The sequence below is a fragment of the Saccostrea echinata genome, unplaced genomic scaffold (assembly GCF_033153115.1).
Source record: "Saccostrea echinata isolate AGI-Se365-2 ecotype Australia unplaced genomic scaffold, CSIRO_AGI_Sech_v1 ptg000009l, whole genome shotgun sequence".
Classification (NCBI taxonomy): domain Eukaryota; kingdom Metazoa; phylum Mollusca; class Bivalvia; order Ostreida; family Ostreidae; genus Saccostrea; species Saccostrea echinata.
This window is the reverse complement of record NW_026889758.1, coordinates 39125921-39136051: the sequence shown is the minus strand read 5'-3', so window position 1 is coordinate 39136051 and position 10131 is coordinate 39125921.

Genomic DNA, 10131 nt, shown 5'->3' with positions numbered 1-10131 from the left:
AAGTAAAATACTACATTGCTGGGATTCCCAGATTTGTGACGTCACTGGAAATCCCCAACAAGTCACGTGCGTACTGCAGTTCGATAGAAACGAACACTAAACTTCTTACCTTAGGTTTTTTTAATGAATAAATTTAGCTAAAATATTCGAGACTGATAAAAAGTGTTATTTCTAGATATTGTTGCTTTTTCAAATGCAACTAGACAATATAATTTTTGAAAAATGAAAATTCTGGTTTTGATAATTCATAGAATTATCAATACAAAGTCAACCCGCCCTAAAAATCACAGATTTATATCATTAGCTTTCTTAAATTAAATGCAACAAATTTCTGTTGGAAATATCGATTGATGTCATCAGCACAATACAAAGTAAAAATAATAATAATACTAAAAATCGAGGAATAACCTTCTACCCCCCCCCCCCCCCGAGTGAAACCCCCATGGTTTCTACATTACACGGTTAAGGATTGCACTTTTGAAAGAAAAAAAAACATCTTAAACAAAAATTGTCTTTATATACCGTGGGCAATAAAAGGTTGTGAATAATTTAGATTTCAAACATTGAAAGTGCAACTTCACAATATATGAATTTGAAAAATGAAAGTGATTATTGTCAGTTACCTGTAATGGGGTGCACTCTTCATAGATCAGCATATACGAATATGATCTCCGGCAGTTGATTAATTTATCAGAGCCTAAATGTTGCTCAGGATCTCTGATGTTGGTAGATTAAGCACTAGCATGCAAACTCTGAAAATTTAAATGATTATGAGTATATATAAATATCTCTATGGGTTTCTTCCTTATCACAAGACCGACACTTTAAAGCAAACTAATCATTGCATGCATCTTATTAAAACGTTCTAATTGTGGGGCCTGATCAATTCAAAATCCCATCCTATCCTTAATTTTGATATATATTTATCAAGAAGATATCCCTGAGAGAGAGAGAGAGAGAGAGAGAGAGATTTGCAATGGAAGAAAATATACAGCTCATTTGTAATTTCTCAGTTCATGTTTGTTTGACTTATTAAGTCTTGTACATTGGTAATGGTTTGGGTCAGTTACATTTTTTAAAACATGGCATCCCCTTTTTAAAGTTTTTCAATTCAGTTGATTGGTTTGTACATGGTTGAACATGGATCAAACTTATTTCTTTGTTTTATTTTGCTTGCTTGTTTTGTTTAGTTTTTAATTGTTAGATATTTTGATTCATGGGTGAAGATGAATTAAAAACTTGCAATATTACACAACTTATCCGATGTCTTTAGAATTCTCCTTAGACTATTTGTCAATCAGCGAGAAAAGGAACTTCTGTCCATATACATGTATATAGTAAATAACGTTTAAAACTTTCTTTAAACCGTCATGCACTTTTACTCAACTTCAAAATTCATACAACTTGCTCCGCAGTAACAGATGGGCCCTACGTAAAGTTTCGTGAACTTTCTGCACCATGATTATCACGTGATTCTAAAAATTTCATTTTATGTAATGTGTGTTACTACGTCTGTTGTGAATATTGCGATTCAAGAGAGACAACGATTGCGTTTTTATAAGAATGATCAATGACCATTCCTTATGTTTCTATATTTAGATTTTCACATGCTGTCTGTTCGACATCCCTCCACAAAAAAGAAGAAAAAAATAGATAGATAGATAGATAGATCATGTGACATTACATAAATTATGGATTTATCTCCAGTCTCTTCTAGACTGTTCTAGACTGAACTTAATTTCATAAATATATTTTGAAAACTTAGTGTTTCTAGTTTCTATGTTTGAAGATAATGTTTCTATATTTAAACCTTTGTCAATTTTTTCATGTATAATTCCGAATAAAGAGACAAGAAAATAGCTTGAAAATTCTTAAAATTTTGAACAAGAAAAAAAAAATAACCTATTAATAAACACACACTGTAGTCCCCCCTCCCCCCTCACCAAATATTCAAGGATTTATAATCAACGGGACGAAAAACTGATGTGTTTTTTTTTTTTTAAATGATGGTGATGATGGGGTTCGGTTTAGATTGTTAGTATATCTTACTATACTGTATCACTAAAGCTTCATGTCTCCGGCACGGATCCAGGTTAAAATTAATAAAATGCACACTACTTAGAATGGTAAATAATATGTTTCATTATGAATTTAACCGTTAATAAAACACATTTGTAATATAATTTCTTTACAGAAATGAGGGATTGAGATTGAGGTGAAGTTAAGTTGAACCTTTCTCTAACTTTTAGGTACATTTTTTTTTCAAAGCTGGATTTTGCCAGTGTTCGATCGTATACAGCAACAAAAAGTGGGGGGGGGGGGGAGCAGGCAGCTCCCAAATGAAAATTTACATTGTTAAACTACATAAAAAAAACTATTCTAAAAACGTGCTCCCCCCTCTCCGGCCCACTGGCGTACTACGGGCCCGACTCATGATTAACAAAAATGAATTGGAGTCAATAGGTGCAGTCTGTGATCGCTGTGTACATTGTTTATATGAAAAACATTGACCGTATTGTATTGTATTGTTTATTACCAAGAACCATACAGTTCATAGGTTTAAAGTATATATACATATATACATAAATCAATTTGTACAATATTTATATAATCATTTCATTTTCATTTTTACATTAGATAAAGCAGAATCATAGTAAATAATCTTAGAAAGTATTCATTCTTAGTTTATAAAGCAGACAAAAACACAGTAATATAAATTTGATAATAGTAATGATGAGGATAATCTCATGAAATCAATGTGAATTGAACTTCTGCTCTTAATCTTGTACATTAATAAAGATATTTTCCTAGTTTACACAACTCTGTTACATTTTATGTCGACAACTATTGAACAAAATTAATGGTAGTGGGTTTTTTTTTTTTGTAATATTTCTTTAGGGGGACTTTTTTCTAACACCGGAAAAAAGGACAAACCAGAATAAAATGATACTCGTCTTCAACCTATGACAATGAGCAAAATTTGCACAGTCTTTTGATTCTAAGAATATATATTACAAAATCTTACGGATTTTGAGGGGGGGGGGGGTTGTTTCTCTTGTTTGTTTGTTGTTTTTCGGCTGTTTCTGTTGTCCGCTATATTTCCCATAATATGCCCCACTCCAGAGCGTCTTTAATCCAAACCACACAAACATTCTCCCGTTCCAGAAGTACGTGCGCTCTATCCCGTCATTTCGCTTATTCATAAGAAGAGGGTGAAAGGCATTCAGAATATTGAAGAATAATTATCCAATTTACTAGTATTTTAAGCCTACTTATCCAAACGCGCGCCCAATAATTTAAGAAATATATTTTCAACAAAAAAAAATGCTGTTAAACACCTGTTAATTGCAAGAGCAGGGGCTGTTTTGAAAAAATAAATAGCAGGTTTATTCTTCATATTTTTATACAGAAAAAAAATCATAGAGGTATAAATATGTATATTTTACACTACAGCGTGACTTTCTGTTTATTGCTGTTCCTGGGGATTTTTTTCTGAAGTTTTCACACTCACAATACCATCGGCATGATATATCTGAATAATGCGGTTACAAACATCATATTTTTAGCTGTAAGCATATACAAGGTAAAATTGGATGAAAATTTATTCACAATTATACGTATACTTTCATCTTATTTTACCCGATACTTACAAATTTATGACAAACTAAGGGTTGTATTATTGATAGAACGGACCCTTACTTAAATGTAAAATCCATGACTTTTTCTGCAGAGTGGCACTTTTAATCTGGTCTTATATAATAATACTTGAATCGATTTCAAATTATGCAGTATAAGGCTGATTATTTTAGCTTTATTTTTTTTACATGTAAGGACAGATCACATATAACATTAAAGCATTATTTAATAATCACTCCTTTGAGTGAGTTGTTAACAGCTTCCCTGCTCTTATTATGAGTTTCTGTTTTACGAAACTTTACATAAAGCGCCATCCTGGAATCTGATATACTCTGCAGAAAAAGTCATGAATTTGACAATTAACTAACGCGAAAGTTTCGCGAAACTTCTTTTTACTTATGAAAATGCATGAGCACAATGGGCTTTAAACAAAAGGAAAAAAAACATAACAGAAGAAACACACACACGTAATAAATTAATTAAAAAAAATCAATAAATAAATTGATTTATTTTTTGCTTGTCAAGATTTTTTTTAGGTAATTAAAGTTATTAATTATTTTGTATTGTAACGTTCTTGGATATTTGAAACTTAATTAATCGGCATTCCTGAAACCATGAATTTTCCTCCAGAGGTATTTTACTCGGAATCTGGGTGGGTCAAAATGTTTCTTGCAAATTTGTTAAGTATACCGATTTCAATCACAGTAGAGATATGAACAAAGGGAGACAACTCGAGTACAGTACTTTACAGACCTTTCACAGTAATAGTAACAACATGTCGATATTAAGAGAAAAGAAAAGAAACTAACTAAAGAAGATGATGATGATGATAGCAGATGGGGATTCAGGGGCGTAGCTTGACTTTAAATTCTAGTGAGGCAAAACCATACATGTAGCAGCAAGAGGGCTGTGGCCGCCTTAAGCCCCCAGCAGGTCCCGGGTGGTGTCATGAGAGGGGGGCACTCCGACAAAAAAATAGAGTTGGAGTTTTAAAATGCAATGAAATTTCATTTGCTGTACTGTTTTCTTTATTTAAGACTTCAGCATGATACTACATATTGTAAAAGAATGTAAAAGAGTTAATAAATATGTTTACTAAATCTTTTAAAACGTTTAAAGGTGAAAGCGCATCTTATTAAACTTTGCTTTTATTTCTTTAAAACGTCAATTCAACATTATAGAACTGCTTAAAATGTTAAAAGAAATGCCATTAATTTTACGTATTATCTGCAATGTATTGTTGATTATGGGAAGGGGTGGTGGTGGTTGTGAAAAATCTAGTGAGGCAGTTGCCTCATTGCCACAATGGAAGCTACGCCCCTGGGATTACCAATAATAAATGCTTTAAAAAATATATATATATATATATACATATATATAATTAGCAAACGTACAAAGATTTGTAACATGTATATTTGTACTAGAGTATTAATAATTTAACATCTTTTTAACATTATATAATTCACTATTTCTTATTTTAAAAATATTGATTAGAAAATTACCCAACTTGATAAGCAATATATCATTATCATTAGACATAATCCACAAAAATTTTTCTTTATTTGTTAAACAATAAAATTTTTTATTATTTTTAGCAATATTCTCAAAAAATTCATGTCTATCATGTTTATATAATGGACATTCAATCAGTGAGTGAATCTCATCTTCCACACAATTCATGTCGCACATTCTACAAATCCTTTCATTTCTTGCAAGGGTGGTTTCCTGTCCTTTTGTGTTTACATTTTTTTTTTTACAGTAATATGACCAAAGAGAGACAACTCGAGTAGATTGTTAAACATTGTCGTTCGTTCCTCTCATATGAGCTGGTGGTACTCCTACAAGAGCCTCATTTGAAGTCCCTATGCTCTTTATATCAGCGGTGCCAAGTCAAAAGTATCTCGCCGTGAACCTCTAGCAATCTGGAGTAAAGCAGATGGTAGAGAGTGCAAAATTCAGTAAATGAATCCATAAATCCCCTAAATCTGAAGTTAATTAATAACAAGTAGCGTTTTAAACAGTATAAGATATTCAAGAAAAACATTACAATTAAAAAATGAATTTAATTTTTGAAAATTCATGAGGACATGAACTACGATGCTCAAGTCGGCATATTTCATGAAGCGAAATATTTTCATGCGCTTTATAGAAAAAAATTATTTGAGGGGGAGGGCACCCCTCCACCCCGTGCTCCTCCCCCCACCCGGTTCCTACGAGCCTGGATTGAAAAAAAATCTGCATGTAAATATTAGCTTGGTGCATTGTTTTTTTCAGAGGCAAATTAATTCAGTTTATAACATTATATCATAGTCAGATACGGATGTTTCATTATAGATCGCAGACACGTAATCCCGGGAGGGAGGGAGGTGGCTACCCCTATCATCTTTCTGAGTCGAGTCTCTTGCCATTGATTTTGTTTTTGAAACTTATTTTTAGCCCCCCCCCCCCCCCCGAACTTTTTGTTAAACCCCTCTCTCTTTATTGTACCAAAAAAAAAGGAATTTTACTGAAAAATGGAAGAAAGTGGCATCTATTCCTCCCTCCAATTTAAGAAAACAGAATTTTGAGGTCTTTTCCCCTTTTCTTTGTCAAATATGTCAAACATTATATCTCTTCCCGGAATATAAAAAAGATGCTATACGTTCCTGGGTCAAACCAAATATATGATTTCTACCACCAAGTAGGTGGTAAAATATGCTCAAAAATATTATGAAGTTTTGATTGTAAAGAAGGAAAGGTTTCGAAGGAGAGTCGGGAAAAGTCCATAATTTGGCAATAAACTTACAATTTTCTATTTCGTTGTTATTGCATGGGATTTTCCAGATAGTTTGCGGAGATCTTCCCGCAGTTGTGTTGAAACTGAGGAAGGGAGAGTCTGAAAACATTCTAACGTCTAAATTCTAGATGGTAGATTGTGACAGCTGCTTTTACACATCTTCTCACAGGTACTTTGGAGGAAAGTTACCATCTTGTAAATATAGAAACAAGTGCTGATGGAGGTTATACTTGAAGAGCAGAGCCATAACGTCATGGATAAAATCATAATATCTAAGTTCAGGAGACTGCAAGTAAGAAAAAAAAGCCAGTGAAGAAATATGTTTGGTAAGGGTTTAGGAGTCCAGCTCGCATATAAACGGCCAAAAATTGGAGTTTTCTTTTGTCAATTTCAGATGAAATAGGAAGAAGTCCAAGTAAGGATCCACTAATCAGGGACGTAGCATCGTTTTTGAAGGGGGGGGGGGGGCAGCCAGACAAAAAAAATTCAACTTATACCTGAAAAAACTTGACAAGCAAAAAAAAAAAAAAAAGAAAAGAAAAGAAAGAAAAATAAAAGTACGAAAGCCCATTGAGCTCATTTTCGTAGGTAAAAAAAATATATTTTTCGCGTTATAAACTTTCGCGAATAAACGCGTTATAAACTTTCGCAAATAAACGCGTAACTTTCGCGAATAAACGCGAAACTTTCGCGAATAAACGTGAAACTTTCGCGTTATTACGCGAAATGATATATTTATAGTCATGTTACTCAGGAACCTGTGATCTTGACTGACAGATAAAAACATGAACGCAGAGGGGGACTTCTATGGACTTATAAATGACATTTCTTCAGAAGATGTAAATGAAAATTGATGCGAGAATTGGATAGATTAGTGTTGATTTTGCATTTAATCTCAAAACCTTACTAATTAATTAAATGAATATTCCTTTAAAGATTTTCTTGTTTTTCACTTGTTGAATCCAAGAAATTCTTTAGACTAATTTTTTTCTCAGGAAGATCTCCACTCGTTGCTTTCTTTGAATAAATTGTCAATGTTTTCGTAAGTAATGGTATGACCAAGTGGTGCAACCTTAAAATACAATGTTGTATTTCTACAGTGAGTCTATTGGAGATGAATCATTTGATACGAATATTTGTCATCCAATTTTCACATTAGGTTACTCATGTGATGTGACACAACTGTTCCGTGAAATATACAGATTTACCTCATTGTTGTCAATTTTCTGAGATCTTTATTTCAAATTCTATAGAGAGTGTTCAATCTAATTAAAATTAGACTTGTATTTTCGCTCCTCTACTATACGCTTCAACACTTGTATTGAACAGCATTGAAAAAGACAAAATGTGACGACAAAAAGATTAAGAAAGAAGAGAGACACATTCAATGGCGAGAAAACAAAAAATTTCAGCTTGTGATAATCCAAGTTCAAAATAGTCTTTCGTTTTTCATTGTAATGAATAAACTAGATCATTAAAAAGTAAAACAAACTGTAGACTTTGCAAATGTCTCTGTTTTACAGGGATAGTTTCGCGTTATAACGCGAAAGTTACGCGTTTATTCGCGAAAGTTTCACGTTTATTTGCGAAAGTTACGCGTTTATTCGCGACAGTTTCGCGTTTATTTGCGAAAGTTTCGCGTTTATTCGCGAAAGTTTCGCGTTATAACGCGAAAAATATATTTTTGTTTACCTACGAAAATGAGCTCAATGGGCTTTCGTAGAAAAGAAAAGAAAAAAAAAAAAAAGGAAAATTGTCCCAACTCGAAAATCCTATTTCGTTGGGGGGGGGGGGGAGGTAGGTTTCGACTTATTTCAGTACCAAATTTTCTTCATATACTAATACATTATACCCTTATTTTACTATGCTACAACAAAAAGTGGAGGGGGAGGCATCCGTCCTTTCAATGAACATTTTCGATAGAAAAAAAAATTGTTTGGAAAAAACAACTTTCCTGCACGCATTGGCAATTTTTTCGATAATAGTGAGTTTGGATTGGAGACTGAAGAATTCCTAGATGGTTGTACGTTTTAGGTAGGTAGACAGGGTCTGTACCAAGAAACCACAATTAATGAAGAATCATCATTCTTGGTAGATGTGGGGGAAAATCGAAGGACACTTTATTTATCTGCGTTGTATTTGAATTATAGAAAAGTCAAAGGCTGTGGTAAGAATTTTTTGGATGGCTGTCGGATATAACGCAATGCAGGAAATGACATGCACAAGAGCTAGACTGTATCAAACAATGATATCCATATTGGGACACTGACTTTGAATTTCGTGCTTGCACTTCGGATTTTAAGGCCTCGGGTACCAGGCTAGTGAGACAGTTATTTATACTGGATACGTTACACCCTCGATATGTCGGTCTATTATATAACAGTTTGTCGGGATGCTCTTAACAACTCGAAAATTATCGAATTATCGATAATGGGCAAGACCTAGGAAACTTAGCCTTCGGCGTCGGGCAACAGTTTCCCAGGTCTTCCCCTCGTAGTCATCAAATTATACTGTTTTGAGGTCAATACGATGATTAAGCCACATGAGGAGAACAATATTCACCGAACCCGAAAGGTTTAAAGGTGGCTAAATCATCGTATTCATGAAAACAGCAATAATTGTTTTATTGTATGATTCAATGATTTAATGATACAAACTCGTTAAGCAATCCATATCATCTTACTTGTTTACATTTGCTGAAGAGAAGCAGGGTAAAAAACATAATAAGTTGTATTAATTTATAAATGTCAGGAACGTAGGATCGATTTTGATGGGGGGGGGGGGGGGATTAAAAGAATAAAAATGACAACTAACTGACAAAAAAATCTTTGACTAGTCCCCCTAAAGTAGAATTCTCCAAACTCCATATTTTATTTCTTGAGTGGTGTTTGGAGTGGGAGGTTAGGGTTAGGGAGGTTAAAGGGGGACCAGCCTTACAAAGAACATTTTCATCTAAATTAATAGATAATTTTTTTTCAGAAAAAAGTGTGGGGAGGGGCAGGCTCCCTGCAGCCCTCCCGGATTCTATCAAGTGCCTGAATGTATTTACAACATGCTCACCTAAGTGGAAGTTAGGTACGTGCTAGTGAAATAACGTTCCAGAACTATTTGTATCAATTTGGAAGTTCTCAATCTATATTTTGTCCAATGTAGAGAAAATATATCTTATGTTCACCTGAGGGTCACGTGCAGGTGAACATAGCGTAGTATTTTTAGGTCACCTGAGTCACTTAGGTGACCAATTGCTTTCCGTTTTCGTCCGTCGTCGTGCGTTATGCGTTAACATTTGAACATTTTCAGCTATTTCTCTGCAACCGCTGAACCAATTTCAACCAATTTTGGCATAGAACATTTCAGAATAAAGAGGAACAAAAATTTTGAGTTTCATGGACCGGGCTTTAGGGGTGGGGCCAAAACCATCAAAATGAGTACAATCTTTAAAAATCTTCTTCTTTACTCCTGGACATCAAGCAGTCGATCTGTTGGCATGATTATAATGAGCATTAAGTCCTCTTCCAAAATTTTGCTATTCACCTACGATAGTTAATCACGGTAAATAATGTAATTGAAAAGTTCAATTTAATAACAGAATTATACAAGAATTTTTATAATATTTAAAATACAAAAAGTATTTTCATAGTTTTTAATGGTCAGGAAGACTTTCAAATAATAGATAAATGAAACTGGGACAAAAATACCTTATCTTTGTACCTTAAATA